Below are 19291 nucleotides of genomic sequence, written 5' to 3' on the forward strand. Positions count from 1 at the left end.
AGTAAGGCCAAAGTGTATTTTTTAAACGTAAGTGAATCAAGATCACACAGCATAAAATATGATGCCCTTTTATACATATCTTTTGCACCTTCTTCCAGGTGCAAAACTCAGCAAATAGATTTGTATCATAAAATCCGGATGCCTAGAAGGTGGTAGGAGTTTCTACTGTCAAACGATGGGAATGACTATGCTAAATCTATTTCAGGTTTAATTTGAAATGTCACAGGCCCTGGGGATTTCTACCAATTCTGCTCTTCTGTAAGAAGGCTTGGCTTGAAAAGAATTTCTTCTCTTCAATTTGAACGTCTGTTATATTAATCTGATTTGCTTCAATACTCTCATGTATTTGTAGTTTGGGGGTGAGGTATTCACAAGTTCTTTAGAGATTTAGGCACTCCGGTCCCACCGAAGTGCAAACAGTTGCCTTAGGACAGCTAACAATTCTGAGAGCTGGAAGGAAGAGGAACTCTAGGAGTAGTCCCAAAAAAAAGGAAAAAACAGTAATTCTTCATAAATCTCAGTGCTTCCACTGTGCGTCAGGGTTCATCAACAAACCTAGGCATGTGGCTGGATCTCAGTGACTCAATATCTGCTCCAGCAAATGATGCTGATTCACTTCCTTCCACAGCTGCCCAGCAGCTCTTCACCAGCACAGTTGTGCCACTAACTCTCTGATACAGCATACTTAACGGGAGGCTTATCTGAACTGCTTATTGATCTTCCAGAGCTGCAAGTTGCCTGTTTGTGTCCCAGATCACCTAAAAAATACAAAATCAATGGGCCAAATACCACCTCTGCTGGAGTTCTCTGACACCAAATTAGTATGTTGTCATTTATGAATATCCTTTTATTGACAGTTTGGCAGCTATCTTTTGATACAAACAATAGATATTATTGTATCTGAGTCCTCACAAACTGCTGTGCCTCTAGCCTTTCTGTTCTTTATAAAGCTGTGCTGTGGTTAAGTGACATGGATGAATTTGTTCCCAGAGGGATGAAGAGAAAATGGAGTTTTGCAATATCACAAAAACATCATCACCAATGTGTCTACTCTACCAAAATATTAAAGGTTATCTGCTCAAGGGTAAAATAAAGAAAACAAAAGCATGGTGCTGTTATCATTGTTGTCACAGCTGACTTGCAGCCTTCTGTAATCTGCATTGGAAAATTACAGATGCTCCTTGATTTTTATTCTTTTTTATAATGTCTCTTCCTGTTCAGATAAACATGCAGTTTCCAGTAGTGATTTCAGGCTAGACTTTCACTGTTACTATTCTTCACAGGTCAATTCTTCCCTGTTATCCTCTGTTTTTCCTTGGGAAGAATAGGGGCTGGAAACAGGTTTGGTTAGTAATAGTAGTTGTAAATATTTATGTAACATCAGTGTCCAGAGACTTTTTCACAATCGCATAGAGCATAATACGCTTCTGACCTTTATACAGTTTCCCAGGAAATGAATCCCTTAAAGCAAGAAAATAGGCCTCTCTTTCATTCCCCAACTCAAAGGACAAGTCCTGGCTTCAGCCTCTGTTTCTCATGCTGGCTCTTTCAGCTAGTCCAAAAGAGATGTTTATCCCTTGGGGAGAGATATGTCGAGAAATATGTAATAAGATGTTACAGCAACATAGTACAGATTGCTAATAACTGTGCAGTTTTTAATAATCTTATTGGCTACAGTATTATAAGATCCCTGTATTAGAACAAAAAAGGCAAAACCTTTTTCCATATTGGTCTTTGAGTTAAAAAATAAAAATCCAGGATGTCGTTTTCTCACAGCGCAGGCTGATGAGAGCTTATCTTAATGACTGATATCTTATCTTACACATGATATCCCAGCTGTTTAGAACTGAAACTGTTTAGCCTGGAAAAGAGAAGACTCAGGGGCATCTAATCAATGTGCACAAATTTCTGAAGATAGGGTGCAAAGAGGATGGAGCCAGGCTCTTTTCAGAGATGCCCAGTGATGGGACAGGAGGCAATGGGCACAAACTTGAAGCACAAGAGGTTCCATCTAAACATCAGGAAACACGTCTTTACTGTGAGGGTGATCGAGCACCGGCACAAGTTGCTCAGAAAGGTGGTAGATTCTCTGTCCGTGGAGATACTCAGAAGTCACCTAGATGTGGCCCTGGGCAACTGGCTGTAGATGACCCTGCTTGAGCAGGGGGTGTTGGACCAGATGAGCTCCAGAAGTTCCTTCCAACCTCAACCGTTCTGCATTCAAGGTCAAGCCACCCTCCTCCTCATAGTCCATGGTTTGCCACTGCCTTCAAATTATCTCCATAAACGTACAGGTTGCATTCACAGAAGACTTGATAGGCCCATAGAAGAAATGGATCTTTCCAATCTGAGTAAGTTTGGTGGGGTGGTCTATTCAAGCACGTTTTTTTCATAGAAATTTGCAGAATTTTCCTTTATCTCTGCAGTTATCAACCAAGATTTAGATCCCATTTCTGTGGGCTATTTGTAGAGCCTAATTCTTTTGCAGAGATCTCAGTCAGACAACAGCTTTATAGGAAGGGTGGCACAGAGCAGATGCAATTGGTTGGAGGGGAGGTCTCTTACATATCTTTAGAGTGCGTTGTGCTGTTCCAGAAACATTCAACTTTCAAGACAGCCTACAGGTTCCAGCAAAAGGATTCAATGCTTCTCTGACATGCTTCAGGTAAGGTAAATTGTACCTTGCTTTGATTTACACTTTCTAAATTAAAGGCTTACATTAGTACAGATGGCTACTTACAACAACATTTTAATGTAATTATGTTTTATAATAGGAACTTAGTACCTGTCTCCATAAATAAATATTATGGCAGATAGAAGAGGGAAATGAAAAAAAAAAAAGTCTCTTTCAGTACCATTCCTTAGGGAATGGCTTAGGGAAACATGCTTGGTAGTATCTCCCCTTTGCAGTAATCCTGGCTGTGTGTGAGGTAGCATCAGAACAGATCATTTTTGTGGTTATTATTGAGAACCTTTTTGGGTTTAGATGTTCTTTTATTATTTTTTTACTCTTTAATATAAATATTTGGAAACTTGCAGTTAAAAGGGCATTTGAGTCCAAACATCTAGGCAACTGTCACTGTGATGCTATGTGCAAAAATTCAAAAGTTTCTCAAAAAAACAGGCGATTACAATGGAACAATATTCATGGCGTTAAAATTACTGTCTTTCAGGACTGAGATTGAAACATGTCTTTTGTCTTGTTTTATTTTGTTTTCCGAGATAAACGGATAACATACGTTAAGCTAGTTAACATAAGTTTCCAAAATCTCTAATAAATGAGGAAACTACTAAGTTATGGGCTTTAAAATAAAGGAGAATTGTTCCTTAGAAGACAATGAAGGTAAGTCAATACTTTAATAGAACATAACTAGTTTGGGTACACCCAAAATAATACCCCATCTCAGATCTCACTTAATAAGGAGGCTTGAGCATCATCACCATTGGAACGAGAGGACTTTTGAAGTCTTACAGCACTATCAAGCCCAGAGATTAAAAAGTCCTGAGTCAGACTTTTGCTCTTTGAATTTTGAACTGTTACTGCAATGCACAACAATAGGTTGTCTGTGCGTTTGTGTGAAAGAAAGAAAGAAAAAATGGTGCTGCCAGTGTTCCCAGTTACATTAAGGTCCCATTAATTCGTACAACACATTCCTCACATGGCTCCAAACCTATTGCCAGCAAAAAAGATAATTTCTCATGGTTTCCTTTTCATAAAGCATTTCTTCTTCAACCTTGCTTCTGGTCTTGCTTCTGCCTAATCAGTCTTGCTCCTGAGTGAGTTCCTTTACCACTCCCAGGCTAAAATCAGCCCGGCTCCCTTGCTTTTCCTCTGTGTGCTCCAACCCTTCTCCTGTGCTAGAAAGAAGTGCGTGCAGCAGAGTCCTCTTCCGTGCTATGCTGGGACCAGCATTGCATAAAAAGCAAAGAAGGGTGAAAAGCAGAGGATTTGCAGGATTTCCCACTCCCGCTCTCTTCTCTCTGTGATGTTAACTTCAGGACCCTGACCCTGGAGAGGGTTGAGATCTCCCCATTTATCTGCACCAGCTCTGAGCTGCTTGTCTTCTCCATGAGGAGAGCCAGACAGTCTCAGTTATCCTTGTTTCAGGTTGGTTGTAATTTGCTGGAAAGCTGAAGCTTTTGGCGTTGGCTGCAGACATGTTTCAAACTCATTTAATTTACAGAGATTCGAAAGGAATTGGCAACACTTCAGAGCTTCATTAAAGCCTGAAGGAAGGTGGTGGTGATGGATTCACACAAGTTTGTCTTCTTCTGAGACAGCATTAGTTGCAGTAATCCAGGAAGTACTGCACTGCAGTGAGTGATCTGGGGAACCGAGCAGGGAATATTCTTTCCCTGGGGACTTCTCTTGAAATCCAGCAATTCTGGATGTTTTTGCTATTTTTTCTATGATACTGTTGCCTCTTGAACTCAGAACTGAATGTTTCAGCTGAACAATAAGATGAAGACATGAGGATTGAATATGAAGATGTCTTTCAATGTGACAAAATAGAGTACTGATAACTAGTAGCCACAAAAGAGTGTATTGAGCAGTTTTCCTCTTATGATACTGGACTTTGGAAAATTTGAGACCTTTCACAGAATTTTTGCATGGTCTCACAAATATGGGTACTTGCCACTCTGTCTGCATCACCCTGTATAAAACTTTACATTCTCAGGGTAACAGTCAAATATTCCCTGCTATGCGTGGAGTAGCTAACAGTGGAATTCACTGAAGCCGGAAAATAATGGAGTTAACTAAGCCAATCAAAACAAACAAACAAACAAACAAACAAAAAACACCTATGTGGACAGGACCCCAGTCTTACTCAAGCATTGTAAAGTGCTGTTAATCTGGATTATGTACAGATGTTAAATGCAAAGTTGGTGCTTTGTTTTGAAAAAATGAAAAAGTGATTGGGGGTCACATGTGGGAAGCAGGGACCCATTTTCAAGTCAGCACCCTGCCTCAAGTAGGGCAGCTAGCAGTACAACATGAATCCATCTGCCAAAGGTTCATGGGCAGGCCATCTCAGCCACTCTTGAAGCTGTTTCACTGTTCATAAATTATTAACCTGGCCGTAAGGTGGGGAATTATTACCTACCCTCTCTGCTGCTTGGTGAATCACTACATGCCTAAATCCTTATGCATATTTAGCCCTTAGGAAATGACTGTAATAGGAAGAGAAAGAATAGTCCGGTGCTTGGATAGCAGTAGCCAGCAATGTAAGGAATTGCTCTCACAGATATTGTTGTCTTGTTGGTCCTCAGGCACTGTAAAAGCTTGGAATTAGGTGGGCTTGTCCCAGAGTGGAGCCCTTAACCCTGAGAAAGGTATGCATGTTCTCCATATAACATATGGGAATGCTTGCATATATAACCAGAGACCTTCCTTGTCCTAGCAAGGAATTGTCCATGCAAGCTGGCAAAATAATACAGATGGAAAGAGCAAAATGCTGCGTGCAGAAATGACTGACTGACTCAGACAGGCCCCCATTTCCACACAGCGCTCAGCCATGATTCCTTCGGCAGAGACGGGCACCTGTGTGTGGCTTTTCTGTCTGTGGAAACCAGAGATGCCTCAAAAAACAGCCAGCAGCCAAAAGGTTGGGGAAATCACTTAGGTCAAGGAGACACACGTTCATATTTCTGTGTGATTAAAATCAAGGGACTGAAACCTGTATCACAGCTAAGGCCCCAGGCTAGGCAGAAGTTAAGTCTTTCTCAACCTCCTGAGCTAAATACTCACTGCAGAGATAGAAGAGAGAGAGACAGTGGTTGACTCTAGAGCTCACTTGTGCAGGTCTGGGGACGTGAAAATGTGGTGTCTAGGATCCAGTGATTGTAAAATAGCTGCACCATATGCTACAAATGTACCTGCAGAGCTTGAAAAGGATGCCTCGGGGTACCCAGCATCTTAGGAGGTGCAGAGGCTTGGCCCCAGATCCCAGGTGAGTACCTGCTGAGTAGCTAGTAGCAATTTTGAGAAGGTGTCTAGTCTCTAAACAGGGGGACCGAGGCACCTCTGGAGGGGTTGCCACTGGAGGGCCCTCAGGATGCTAGCTGTGATGTAGAACTGCAGAGCATGGTCGAGCTCTGCTGCGTCTGGTTAAGTTACATCAGACCTGAGCGATCTGTTTTAAAGAATGTAGCTCTACATACAGCTGGAACAACTGTGCAATGGCATTACACAAATAAATGACGTGCTGGAAAAAAAAGTCAAACTGTGCAGTCTCTGGGCGGGTGAGCAGGTTTCGCACCTATAATCTTCCACACCACTTGCTTTGCAATACGAGGGAGCTGTCAGAGACTGCCAATATGAGCTGCGTCTCCCAGCCTTGCCCTCCCTTATCGTATTTCCAAGCAAAACCAGCTGATTAAGCAGGGCCTGGTGTGACTGACCGTATATCTGGTTTCAGATCTGCTCAGCATGGGATCATCTGTTGATTCACACTTCCTAACAAACACAGGCGCTAACTTTCAAGTCTGCAGCCCCAGACCCCTTTGCCCAGACAGGCACTGGTGGCTTACTGCAGATCTTGGCTTAGCAGTCTGCTAACTGTCTGTGGGTCAGGGCACTTCTAACCCAAGCAATGAGGGGTGTTGAAACTCTGCATGCACACAGACACACAGGGACATACGATAAGGTAGGAAAAGGATTTTGAATGCAGTAAGTTATGTATATGAGAAACGGTGAAGCAGAGTGGCGGGAATATATGATCATGTTGTAGGAACGTGCTTCTGGAATAATTCAAACCTTATCTGCACAAGGAAGTATTTGCCAGTTAACTCCAATTGGTATTGTTATACCAGGAAACCCTCCTAATGAGTATAAAGCTCATACTACTTTCCCCAAGGACATAAAGGGTTGCTTATCTTGTTGGAATAACTGCTGCCTTCAATCTCTGACCAACATAGTTAGGCTGGCAGACGTAGAAGGAAGAGTGAAGACTATCTTTAGACTTTTACTTCTCTGTAACTCAACTTTGCCAGTCATAAAATGGAATTAATGATCCCTATTCTGTAGCTCCCAGAAATACTGAGAGAAGTCACTATTTAAGATTTGCGTGATATTTTCAGAAATAAGCCCCGTAATGTGCTCCACTAATGTACCGACTACTGCAAGCACCCTGTGAACACCCACACAGCTCAGTAAGCTAGATGTTGTCTCCAGCTGGTTACAGTATCCACACAGCTGTGGAAGAAAGTGAGACACTGGTGGCATGACTGCCAGTTTCCCAGAGGTAATCTAGTTCCCATCTATTTCATTTCTGTGGGAAAAACATCTGAGCACACCTGAAACTTCATCAGGCATTTCACGGTGTGCTCTAGCTAGTGTGTGGCTGTAGGCATGAGCCCTGAGTGACAGGTAGTGACATAGCTTCAGTACAATCCATAGTGTACAGGAAACTTGGGAAATCACCATCACTGCACAGATAACACATGACAGATCCAGCCTTCCCTTCTCTTGTCTGTCTCTAACATCTTCTTTCTTTTTTTATTCTCTACTTTTCTCTGAAATGCTTAGTTTAACTGGAAGGGGCGTTACAGTGTTGCAGATTGATATATGTTAAAGATTAGGCAAAGCAGTCATGTCATCCAATATTAGGCATTTATATATAATCTGGTCAAAGGCACTTCAGGGATATGATTTGACTGACCCACTTTTAGGGTAGGACAAATTTCACCTGAACAGTATGTATAACTTTCAGTGGCTTGTAGAGGTGGTCTTGGCATTGCGCACATTAATCACATCCTAGAGGTCTTTACTCGCCCTGCATCTTGGCCTTTCATTTCTCTTCTTCTGTGTTGATGAAAATAAAGCACTCGCTTTTGCTTTTATTTTAGGTCAGTTTCACATTTTGGTTTTCAGGCACTTGGCAGCTGCATAATGTTTGGTTTGCAAACACTCCCAGGGAAAGGCTCAATACAAGCCAATAACTTTCTTTGCAAAGAGATAAAAACTCAAACATTTTTCTTTACTCATGCGTTTTGTAAACATTTTTTTTCTGATTTCCCATTCCAAAATGTAAGCTCTGTGCTTAAACTATTTATTCCTCTACCCCTATGTGTTCAAAAATCTCCTCTTTCCACATTTCACCTGGGATTTTTGTGTGGTTCTGTGCTCTGTTTTGGTAGGAGGTAGAAGTTTTTTAAAAGTCTTCTTTAACAGGCTGGTCATTTGGGGAACTGTAACAGGCATGGTAATGTCCATACCATGCAATGCAGGCACATGGACTAACAGTGACCTGTTCTTTCCCAAGCTGGCATGTCTGTATGATGCACGGTGGCTTTTTGGAGAAACCGGATTTGGCTTAAAAGCAGTAAGGTTTCCTGGAAAGTGCATATGCTTGTGCTGCTCGCTGCAATCCAGCTGTTTAGGGTGCCTCTGCAGCCAGGCTGCACTGTGTGATGCAGACATGCCAGCAAGCATCACTTGACACTGCTGTCACCCCCACTCATTACCACTCAATGGAGAGTGCTGTTCTTAAGAGCCTTCCTGTGCACCTAATATTCCTAAAGAGGTATCATAGGGAGGATTTAAACCCAGCACTGATCGTAAATTGTTTTAAAAAGCCAAGTATCACTTCAACCACTTTCCCATCGTGAAGTTTTCAGTTAAACTGTGGCTATCTTGGAGGTTGTTTGCAGACTCAATCTCCTTGCTTCCTCCCCCTTACCTTATAAACTCTAGAGATTAAGATAATGGAAGGACACTAAATATACACCAGATTCTTGATGGGATAACTGAGCAGACTGTGAGTATTTTAAGATTATGTAAATTTGAACAGATTTATGGCAGCCAAGAATGCAGGCCCACAATCACATTTTCAGCTTAATTGGAAGTTGACTCATTAACACAAGACATCTAGACATCACGGCAGTCACAGCTGTCCAGTCTTTCTCATACCAGAGGCTAAATAGGAGCTCTGGACTCCTCCCATGTAAGCCCCAAGACAGGAATAGAGGTGATTTACACATTCCCAATGAAGATGGGACACCTCTGCATTTCCTTCTCATTTGTTGATGCAGATGCTACACTCCTTGAAACAAAAGCAGCTCCCTGTGACACAAAGCAGGCACTAGATCTGGACAAGACCACCTATCTGTTTGAAATAGTTCAGTAGCTCCACGCTTTTATGTTCAAGGGATGTGTCACACGGGGTGTGCACATTCTCATTTGCATAGTATATCCTAAACTACAGGGGTGCTCGTAGGCAGCCCAAGAGCCAGTTCCAACCCATTGATGAGTCTATCTGTACCCTGAGCAGTTTCTCTTTTTTAATCAAAGGGTTTTAAAATGTGTATTTATCTGACCATATAATGCAGTACCCAGCTGTTAAAAAGCTAGACAAACCTGATTTATGTTGTTTTCCCTGGTCTTTTTGAAGGTAGAAATACAAGTTACATGAATATACCTGTTTTGGTTATTTCTTGGTTTACCATGTTCCATGACTGTTGAAAGGTTTTACTATCCAGTATCTTTTGAGCATGGACTTTTTCTGCGTAGGGTAATCAAGACAAGATAAGAAAGACATAGCAATTTTAGCACCGCCAAAGATGAAAAAAGCAGGTGAGAAAAAAATCAGCTCAGAGATAACACCATAAGGCACTAAAGTAAATAACCTTATGTGTGGGTCCTATTTCTGTTTGTTTTATTTATTTTTTAATATATATATAGATGCATTAAATACTTCAGCCTCTTCTGTTTCTTCAGTTAAAATATTTTGTCTTTAAAGATTATTTTCTTCACGGTGTTGGAAAAGGCAGAAATCAACATGTTGGGCTGGTTAGATTGCTGCTGCACTAAACTGTCAATAATAACAGCAGAACAATGTCATTAATGGAAAGTGTCAATTTAATTGGAAAGATCCAATTTTCCATTTCCTGGGTCTGTGAAATGTGATTTTAAATATTAATGAGAGTCAGGCCCAAGGGGATGATCCAGATTGATTCATTTAAATTAACATCAATATCTGAGTGAATGCTCTTGTGTCAGTTTCTAAGTGATTTTAAAGGTGGATAGATTGGGAAGCGGATGGATGAATGAGCAGGTTAATGGGTAAGACTTGAGCATAGCAGAGAAGTCATGGTTACCTGACCAGAAGGAAGCACAAAAGGAACAAGCTGCTGTATGAGTATATTCTCATAGGACAGCATTCACTAAAGATACTGGTGATGGCTTACGGTGTTGTGATAAGGATAATGAAAATTTGGAGCAAAACACACAGATACCAATTAAACCATGATGTCAGTGACATTTTTAGATCTACCCCTTTCTCTTGATCAGCCCACCAAAAGACAAGATATTCCCCTGGGGCCTGAAATCAGTCCCTGTCCTGAGATTTTGGCTACTATAGGGCTGCTGAAGGCTCCTTCAGGTCACTTAACGCCTGCTGTGCTTCACAGGGACAGGCTTCCCCCTGGGGCAGGCCAGACATTACAGAGCCCACACCTGACACCCTGAAGGCCCTGCAGCACTCATTGGTTTCCCAACCAAGGATGCTTTGTGTAGCAAGAGTCTGGTAATCGCTACTTAGCAGGCAAGTAACGCCAGTGGCAAAGTGCATTGGTGTTGATGAAGCAGTGGTGAAATCTAATTCAACTTGACTTCTTGCAGAGTTTACAAAGTGAGTAAGAAATGAGGGTGTGTGGTAGCATTATATAGCTTCAAGCAGTGTGGGTTATCCAAGCTGTAAAATCCTTAGTTTTCCTTTGAATGGCTTACATGCAACAGCCATAAACATAGCTCTCTTTCCTCACTGCTCTACTTACTGTGCTCAGACTCAGGCCTGCTCTTATCCCACTGCTTATTGTTACTGGCCTCAGAAGCTCTGATACAAGGACAAAACATGTTGTTTGCAGCAGGCCTTCAACATGACTTTCTTTCCCTTTGCTTTCTACAGTCTTTCACAGCCTTGCAACAGTAGAGTTACCTTATCCAGGCTTTTCCTGTCTCTGCTGGGAATTTTTGGATACTCTGGGATGAGAGGGGTACTTGTTAGAGACAGCAACTGCACAAGCTGTCATGCTGTTGGTGGGCAAGTCATATGTACCAGCTATTCGTATTTATTGCCTTTAGGTGATTTGGGGATTCTGGGCTATGCAGGCCCTTTTGATACTACAGAGCTGCCCTCAAGAACTGGCAGTATGAAGGTTTTATTGTTCTTGAACAGTGAATTACCCATGGATTAGTTTATTATTCCTGGATCACTCATGAGTGCTGGGACTGACTGCTCAAATATGCAAACACACACAAACCAATGATCAATTTGGATCATATTTTCAGCTGTAAAAGCATGCATGCCTATGCGTGAACCTACACCAAAAAGTTCTGCATTTGTACACCAAATCCCAGCTTTTCCTTTGCCTGCATTACTTGAGGCAGATCATGTCTCCTTTTAACCTCAAAGGCGAGTGGTAAGACAATGAGTGCACACCAGTGAGCTGGGTGGTTGGCTGGTAGTCGAGAGGTCTGGATTCCGTTCTCCATTTTCATTTTGACCCACCGCCTGACCCTGGGACCTCTCTTTGTTCATCTTGTCTATTCAGATTGATGGGTTTCACTCACAGCCTGTTACTGGATGTGAGTACTCAAGTTAATGGAATCACAGTTTCAGGGTATGTCTTAAACTGTGCTCCTGCTTGTGCATTTGTTTAAATCCCCTGCTGTGTGTGCGCAAAAAGCTCACTTGCATGGCTTGGATTAAGTGATAAAGCTCAAGTTATCCCCAGCTGCTAACCGGTTCCTGAGAACAGCTTTTGTTGTGTGTTCTTGGATTGACAAGAACCATCCATGACTGGTGGTGGTTTGAATCTCTTTTCTAGGCAAGGCAGGACAGCAGCTGATGCTCTTCTTAACACTCCAGTAATATTTTAAGAGAATAAGATTCATCACTCTCACACTTTGCAGTTTTTTGTCAATAAACAGTTATTACTGGTGAATATTAAGTATTTCATGTCTGCAAATTAGCACTTTTGCTGCCCCTAATTTCTCAGCTGGTGTAAGAGGTTACTCACTTTGCCTACTCTAAAACTGTCTCTGTTGATGACAATTTTGGTGATGAGTTGAGATACAGGGGTACCCACCTGAATCCCTTTATCTGGGCACAAACGTTGCTGTTTCCTGACACCATTAAGCAGGGGCCTCAAGTATCTGAGATATGAATCTGACCAGTGATGTGTTCTGTCCATGAAACAAACATCGGTTATTCAGCATAGTAAATGAATCACTCTTTTCAAAGTCATTTGCCCCTGGATTATAATTTAACCCTTATCTGGAGTGTGAACCAGGAACCTGAATGATGACCAGAGAGTTAAGGAAAGTAAGCGCTATTTCCTCATTCCTCCCAAGTTGCTGTGTAAAAAAATGATATTGTAGATTTTGTTCAGTTTGTACTCTCATAAACACCTCTCCCTTTCCTGCTGCCAACCAGAGATTGTGTGGTGCTACTAGCACATTAAAAATTACAGATGCCAAGAATGACTGCTACAGAACAGGGTGGAGAGCCGAAGTCCTTTAATATACAAGTAGCTGGCTCTTGAATGGTGCATTCCCAGAGCACTGCAGGTTGCCAATGTATGAGGCTGCTAGAGTTCTTCCAAAAGAAAGATAAGAATATCTATCCAATTGTCCATAAGGTGCCTTGCATTTTGTGGGTGCTTGGAATAACTAATGGTTAAAAACAAAGTCTGGATACTCCAGTCATGCTAGCTGTAACTGTTGACATCAGTGAGATTAGGACTGAGTTTGCTATTTTTTGTCTTTGTCTAAGTAAATCACAGACTCTTTTATGGCTGTGACAATTAAGCCTCAGATTATTTCTCTAAATTGTTTTTCACCAAAGTTTTGCACTAAGCCCAAGACTTTCATTAGACTAATTTTCAAGGTGCTGAAAATTCATTTTATTTGTTTACTGACTCTGCTGCAAGTACACATTATCCCCTGGGAGACTGGCTGGCTATAAGTGATCTGAAAAAGGCCACAAAGTCAATGCCACAGGTAGGAGTAAAACTCCTGCCTCTATGACAGTTCTTCCAGTCTTAACATTTTACTATACACTTCCTTGCTGTAACTCATTTTTCATGCTGCAGTGAAAACCTAGGGCAATTTTTTTTTTTCAAACACATGTGATCCAGATTTCTGTAAAGAGACATGCTGTGGCTTTTTTTTTTTTTTTTTTTTAATGTTAGCCTACTCCCATGCCCCAAGAACTCTTTCAGTCTGCTTTGTAGGTCAGATCAATTCCAATACCCAGACGAGCTGGTCATGGGAAGAAAATTCCTCATTAAACCTCATGCTAGACCTACCTGATGAGAATTTCAGTTATGAATTTGTCAGTGCAAACTAAATTACAACGAGGCGATGTTATAGACACCTGGCAGAGGGAGTCACAAGGGCTAGATTCACCAACTAAATGTAGACACATCTGAACAGGGTACCAAGTCCTGATAATTAATGGAGAAAAAAAGACATGGCTAAGACATGATTCATTTCATTCTTACGTTGCTGATGAAAAGATAAAGTGCAGATTGCAGATAAATCTCACCATAAGAGTATCCATTTCCATTAGCTATAAAGTGAGCTTGGCATGACTACCTCAGATAGCGATTCACATCATAAACATCTAAAGCTGAATGAGATAAGCTCCCCCAGAGGATGACATCCTACACAAAAGGTGAGTACAAATGTGGAGGTCACCCTGTGAAGTGAACTCTATAGTGCCAGACCCAAAGTCAGGAAGAAATTATGTTTACAGGATTCTGGAAAAGTTACCACTTGCATGGCCCACTGTCAGAAACTCTGGTGCTTGTGCGAATCTTGCACTTATAATGCCAGTAACAAGATTTGCAAGATACCTGCCAGCAAAGCAAGGCATGGCATAGACTGAAGGAGCTCTGGTTATCCACCATGTCAGTTAACTGAACAAGAACAAAGGTCAGCAGGATAAGGCCATGCAGGAGTCCAGCAAACAAAGCCTTTTAGTCAGACTAGGGCATGTTTACGAGACTGATACACTCCATCTGTAAATGCCTCTATGTCAGAAGTGCAGGAAATCCCTGTGAGCACCCACGCATGTGAGAACATGGTGTTCCCCTTAGCATTGACAGGTTTCACTCCCTGTCCACACAAAGAGCTCATCTTATTCCAGGGGTGCTGTGATGGCCTGAGTGGAATTGAAGTTCCTGTTGCTTCTTCCGCTCCGGAATCCCATTTCCTTCTGTCTCCTTTTTACCCTCCTTCAGCCTCTGCTTCAAACAGCAGTTTCTCTACCACAGAAGAAATGACCAGGCCTTGGCCTGGTCAAAGAGCAGCAGGTGAAGTCCCAGAGACAAGACAAGCTCTACTGACAAAGCACAGCTCTGCTGCTAAAACTTCATTGGCATGAGAGGAGTCTGCTGACACGGCCTGCTTCAGGACTGTTGCCCCTCCAGGCCCTGCCTATGCAGAGGCCTAGGGCTGAGATCTGCCTGTCAGTTGTAGTTTTTCAATAAATAAGCAATAAGTAAATAATCTTGCACAACATCTTAGTTAGGATGATCTGGTTTCCTTTGACATCCTTTGATATCCCAGAGAAATCTGGCTACTTTAGCAGCCCTTTTATATACCCACGTAAGAACAACAGTAGTTAAAAGGCCAGAAAAGATCTAAGTCAATAGTTCCCAAAATTTGGATTTGTGGACTAAGCTGTGAAAATGAGACTTGTTATGGGGTCTGCAGTAATCGGAGTGTCTGCTGCAGCTACTCTCATGGTGAGAGAGAGGCACGTGGCCAAGCCCACAGCATGACCTGTGAGCCACCTGCGGGCCATGCCCTGGGGCCCTGACCAGCAGTTTCAGGTGTCACTTTGAGACACCTGCACAACGGTTCATATCCTGGACTGCTGACCCCTCATTCTGATTTTAGCTCTGTTCTATAAATCATCATTAAGCAAAAGAAAATTAAAAGAAAATAATTTTTAAAAAAAGGCAACAGATAAAAACATGTATAAGAACCTGTATTCTATAAGAACCATTACTTTAGTGAGAGACTATTAACACTATGAGAGACTTCCTGAGAGCTACAGAGATTTATCTGTTAACAAGAACTTTATGAAATGTTCATTATCACCACCTACCTACCAGGGGAGCTAGCAATTTCACACCCTTTTTATTCTTAGCTGCGCATTATACCCTCTTAACAACATTTTAAAAATAACCGCAGGAAGAACTGAATCACACATAATTTGAACAATTAGAAGTGACAAGCTGTTTTCTCATCTAGTAAAATATGCCCATTTGGCATACTTTGCTGTCTAGCAGAGCTCTTTTATTCACACCACTCTGCCGGTCTCTAAGGAAGACAAGCTATTATTACAATTCCATTAAAGAAATGGACATCTGCGCTTTCAACAGGATTAATATACTGAACGTAAAGCAGTTATTTATAAAATATAGACCCTGAATTTATTGTTATAAAGCAGACCTGGGAAACTGAAGACACAAAGCCAAGCCAAGTGAGTCCTTGTGAAAGACCTCCCTCTGGTCCACAGAGGTGGCCAGACAAAATGAATCAGTTCTCCTGTGTGTAGCATCTCTCATTCATAATCTGGACCTTGTAATATTTGCTCCCCTTACTCTACACTTACTAAACCTTTAGGCAGTTTGGGTAGAGCACTCCATGTCAGAGGTGGCATGGCTGTTCTCTAGACAAAACAGGGGCCCTGAGTTGTGGATGTTATGCAGTCTTATGCAAGCCAGACTTTTTTCTTTTCCATCAATGAACAATCAAGTTCAAATTTCTTGGTCAGCACCCAACTTGATCTACCAGGCAAGATGAAAGCAAGTCAGAAAGACCTACAAAGGTTTTGCAAAGACCCCAGCCTAACTCCTCTGACCTTTCTCCCTGGAGACCTACCATAAAGCATAACCTTAAATTTCCATATCACTTTTAGAAATGAACTAGTGTCTCATTTTTAAAGGCACATATGTGCCTGGAAAGGTAGCACGTGGTTAGTGGACATTTCTAAAGTCTTTTCATGTCTAACTTCTACTGAATCAAACAACAGCCACATGATTTAGTGCTTTGAAAAAATCAGGCGGTAGATTTCTGTAGCTGCATTTACATTCTCGGCCTCTGTTAACCCCACAAGTGAGATAGAAGCTATCAGAACTGCTTATTTCCTTGGGGGCAATGACAAGATTTTGCTAGGAAATAAACAGGTCTGGAACATAAGCATTGCTAAAGAAAGATGTGTAGATCTGGGAGAGCTGAGAACATCCTAGTTTCTAGTGTTATGTCCTGCCATAGGGAGAAGAGGAGGCAGTGAGTGGAAGCATTTCTTTTTAGTAAACCTTTATTTCTCATTTTTCCATACCTATTAGCTTCTTGCCTTCGCGCATCTCTGATCCTCTTTGCTCTGCTCCTCCCACCTACCACATATACAGCTTATCTCATCCCACCCTCTTGGATGGTAATGGAAGGTTAATTATCCAGTGAGAGACAGTATGGCTCCTTTCTTCTAACTCTCTGGGCACCAACACAGTGCTCATAATTATCATATCGTCTTCAAATTGCATGGTAGGTATTTTAGGAGGTGAAAAATGCTGTTTATTTGCTACCAGCAAATCCCATTCTTTTCTGCTTGATCCAAACCTTTTTTTTCTTCATCTTCTTATTTTCTAGAAGCAAATCAAACATGCTTTCATCGCACTCTCTTGTAGCAGAAAAGCAATGTTTAATTCTTAAATTCTTAAAAATGTTGTGTTGTTTTCTTGTCCCCTTCTGTCCCTCGAGACAAAATAATCCCCTGTGAAAAATCTGACCCTATTATGACAAAACTGTAAGCTCAGAAGAAATCAATAGGTATCCATTCGTTGTGCCAAACAAATCTGGATAAAGCACTTTAAAAAGATAAGACTGATCCATTTCCATGGTCCCAAAGGGAGAAAGCTTAGTGCATTGCTGTGCTTCCTTGCATAAACTCTAGTGGCTACAGAATAAGGGATCTGCCTGGTAACTGGAGTTTCTCCCTTTCTACAAATCATTAATTCTATTCATCTTAATTCTTCACAGAGGAAATCTTTGTACCATAGGACAGCAGGTAATCTTGTTTGTACTTTGGTTCTGTAACATTGTATGGTTGAAACCATGAAACATCAACGATCCTTCATTCTCATGAAGAGCAATGGGAATTGATAAATAGTCTTAATAATTTCCAAGAACACACTGAAGAGAATTCACCCTAACAGTTGTAATTTGCCCCTCAACAGCAAATGTTATTCCATTTATTTATTTAGTTGGTTACTGTTATTAAATAGCTTTCTGGTCTTTTTAGCTATGACAAAAGTGTGTTTAAATGCACATGAACTTGAATTTGTGTTACATTCCATATGTGGGTTGGGAGAGGTAGGGAGGGAGACTGCAGGTTTTGCATCCAAAAGGAAGTAGCTGCAGGAACTGATACATGAAGGAGGTTACAAGATGTTACCTGCAGTTGTGGAATGGAAGGGGTTTGGAAATTGATGCTTTGTAAAGCAGTGAGATTCTCAGTCTCATCACTGAATGCATGTATGAAGCAACCTTGTGTTGGGCAGCCACAGTCACTAGATACACCTGCCTCCAGGAAGAAATACATGTTTACAGCATTGCCCTATAAGGAATGATCAAGGCAATTTGCTTCAGTAATATCCATTTGGATAATAGTAGCCTTATTCCTTTTCTTGAGGCAATTAATAATTTACAGCTATACCAACAATGGTCACTGCAGTCATCAGGCAAATGGATTACAACCAATGTATAAGAGATTGAGCAAAAGCTGCACCCATTCTCTACCACATATAGTCTACAAAGGGCTTAAATGGCTAAAAATCCCTGTGCATTCCCCTATGTCAAATTTCTAACTTGGGTAGCCTGTAAAAGGCTGTGAATTGAGTACTTAAGTAGTTGCAAATGACGTACGATTTTGTGGGATAACCTAAAAATCAAATCCCCCGGCACAAATTATCTCCAGTTCAGTCCCTATTGAATCCTAGAAGCTTTTGCTGGTGGGTGTCATCCTTACCTCGGGATCTCCATGACATTGCCACAGTGCAGTTGGGGCTGCATGAACACCCATGCTTTGCCACATCCACCCTGAACCGTTACTTCTGGTCCCAAAGAGGCAGGAGGGTGCCAAATTCTCAAACCTGGAAAAGCTCACTCTACAGCTGTGTTATGAAACATCTGTGTTTTCTTTTTGTGCTGAGCTACAGTCTGGGGAATGAGTTAAGAGTCGATGGTTGGTTGTTTTTTTTTTCAGTGCATAATGATTTTTTTTTTGAAATTATTTTTTTTTAAAAAGGAACTATTTAACATTATGTGAGGAATAATCTGGTAACAGCTCAGCAAGAGACTGTCTGTTTAGGTCCATAGCTATCTTTTTCTGCAGATATTTCATATTCACAGCCTCCTGCTTTCTTTTATTGTACTAAAACTTTTATTGAAATAACGCCAGAACCAGACGAGAGTTTCAAAACTAGAAATTTATTGCAGGGCTTGGATGCTCAAACTTCCCCAGGAGAAAATGTTACCAGATCAGAACAATCCTAACATAAAAGGTGCAAGCTCTGTAGGTAAATTGGCAGTAAAAGGAAAACCAGACAGAATGCTGTGTTGTTTGGGGCAAAAGACCTGGGAACGGGGGACACAGAAAAGGCTGCAGATCTCAATTCCTTCTTTTCCTCAGTCTTCACTGTCAAAGTCTGCCTTCAGCTTCCCAGACCTGTATGCCTTGTGGCAGAGTTTGGAGGAGATGAATATTGCTAATGGTGGAGGAAGATTAAGTCAGAGACTGCATAAACAAATGCATCAGCATAAGCATGGGGACATGTACAAGTCCTTGGGCCGGGACGGCATGGATCCAAGGGTTATGAGAGGGCTGGCTGATGTCATTGCAAGGCCACGTTTTATCATATTTGAAAGATTATGGCAATTGGATGAGGTCCCCAATGACAAGAAGAAAGGCAAATGTCACACCCATCGCCAGGAAAGGCATGAAAGAAGATCTTTCTTAGCAAGAAACTTGCCAGCAAGACGGTTCACTTTATTTGGTATTCACGAGGCTTCGTTTGGAGGATTGTGCCCAGCTTATGGGAGGGAGTCCAGCAGAGTGCCAGGATCATGACAGGGGCTGGGGCACATGACACTGAGGAGACACTGAGTTGGAAAGGTTTGTTCAGCCTTGAAAAGAGAAGCTAATTGCCATCTTCCACTACCACGTGGAATATAGGGGAGAAGGAACCAGATTCTTTTTGGAGATGAACTGGGAAA

The sequence above is a fragment of the Anser cygnoides genome, chromosome 3, assembly GCF_040182565.1.
Source record: "Anser cygnoides isolate HZ-2024a breed goose chromosome 3, Taihu_goose_T2T_genome, whole genome shotgun sequence".
NCBI lineage: Eukaryota > Metazoa > Chordata > Aves > Anseriformes > Anatidae > Anser > Anser cygnoides.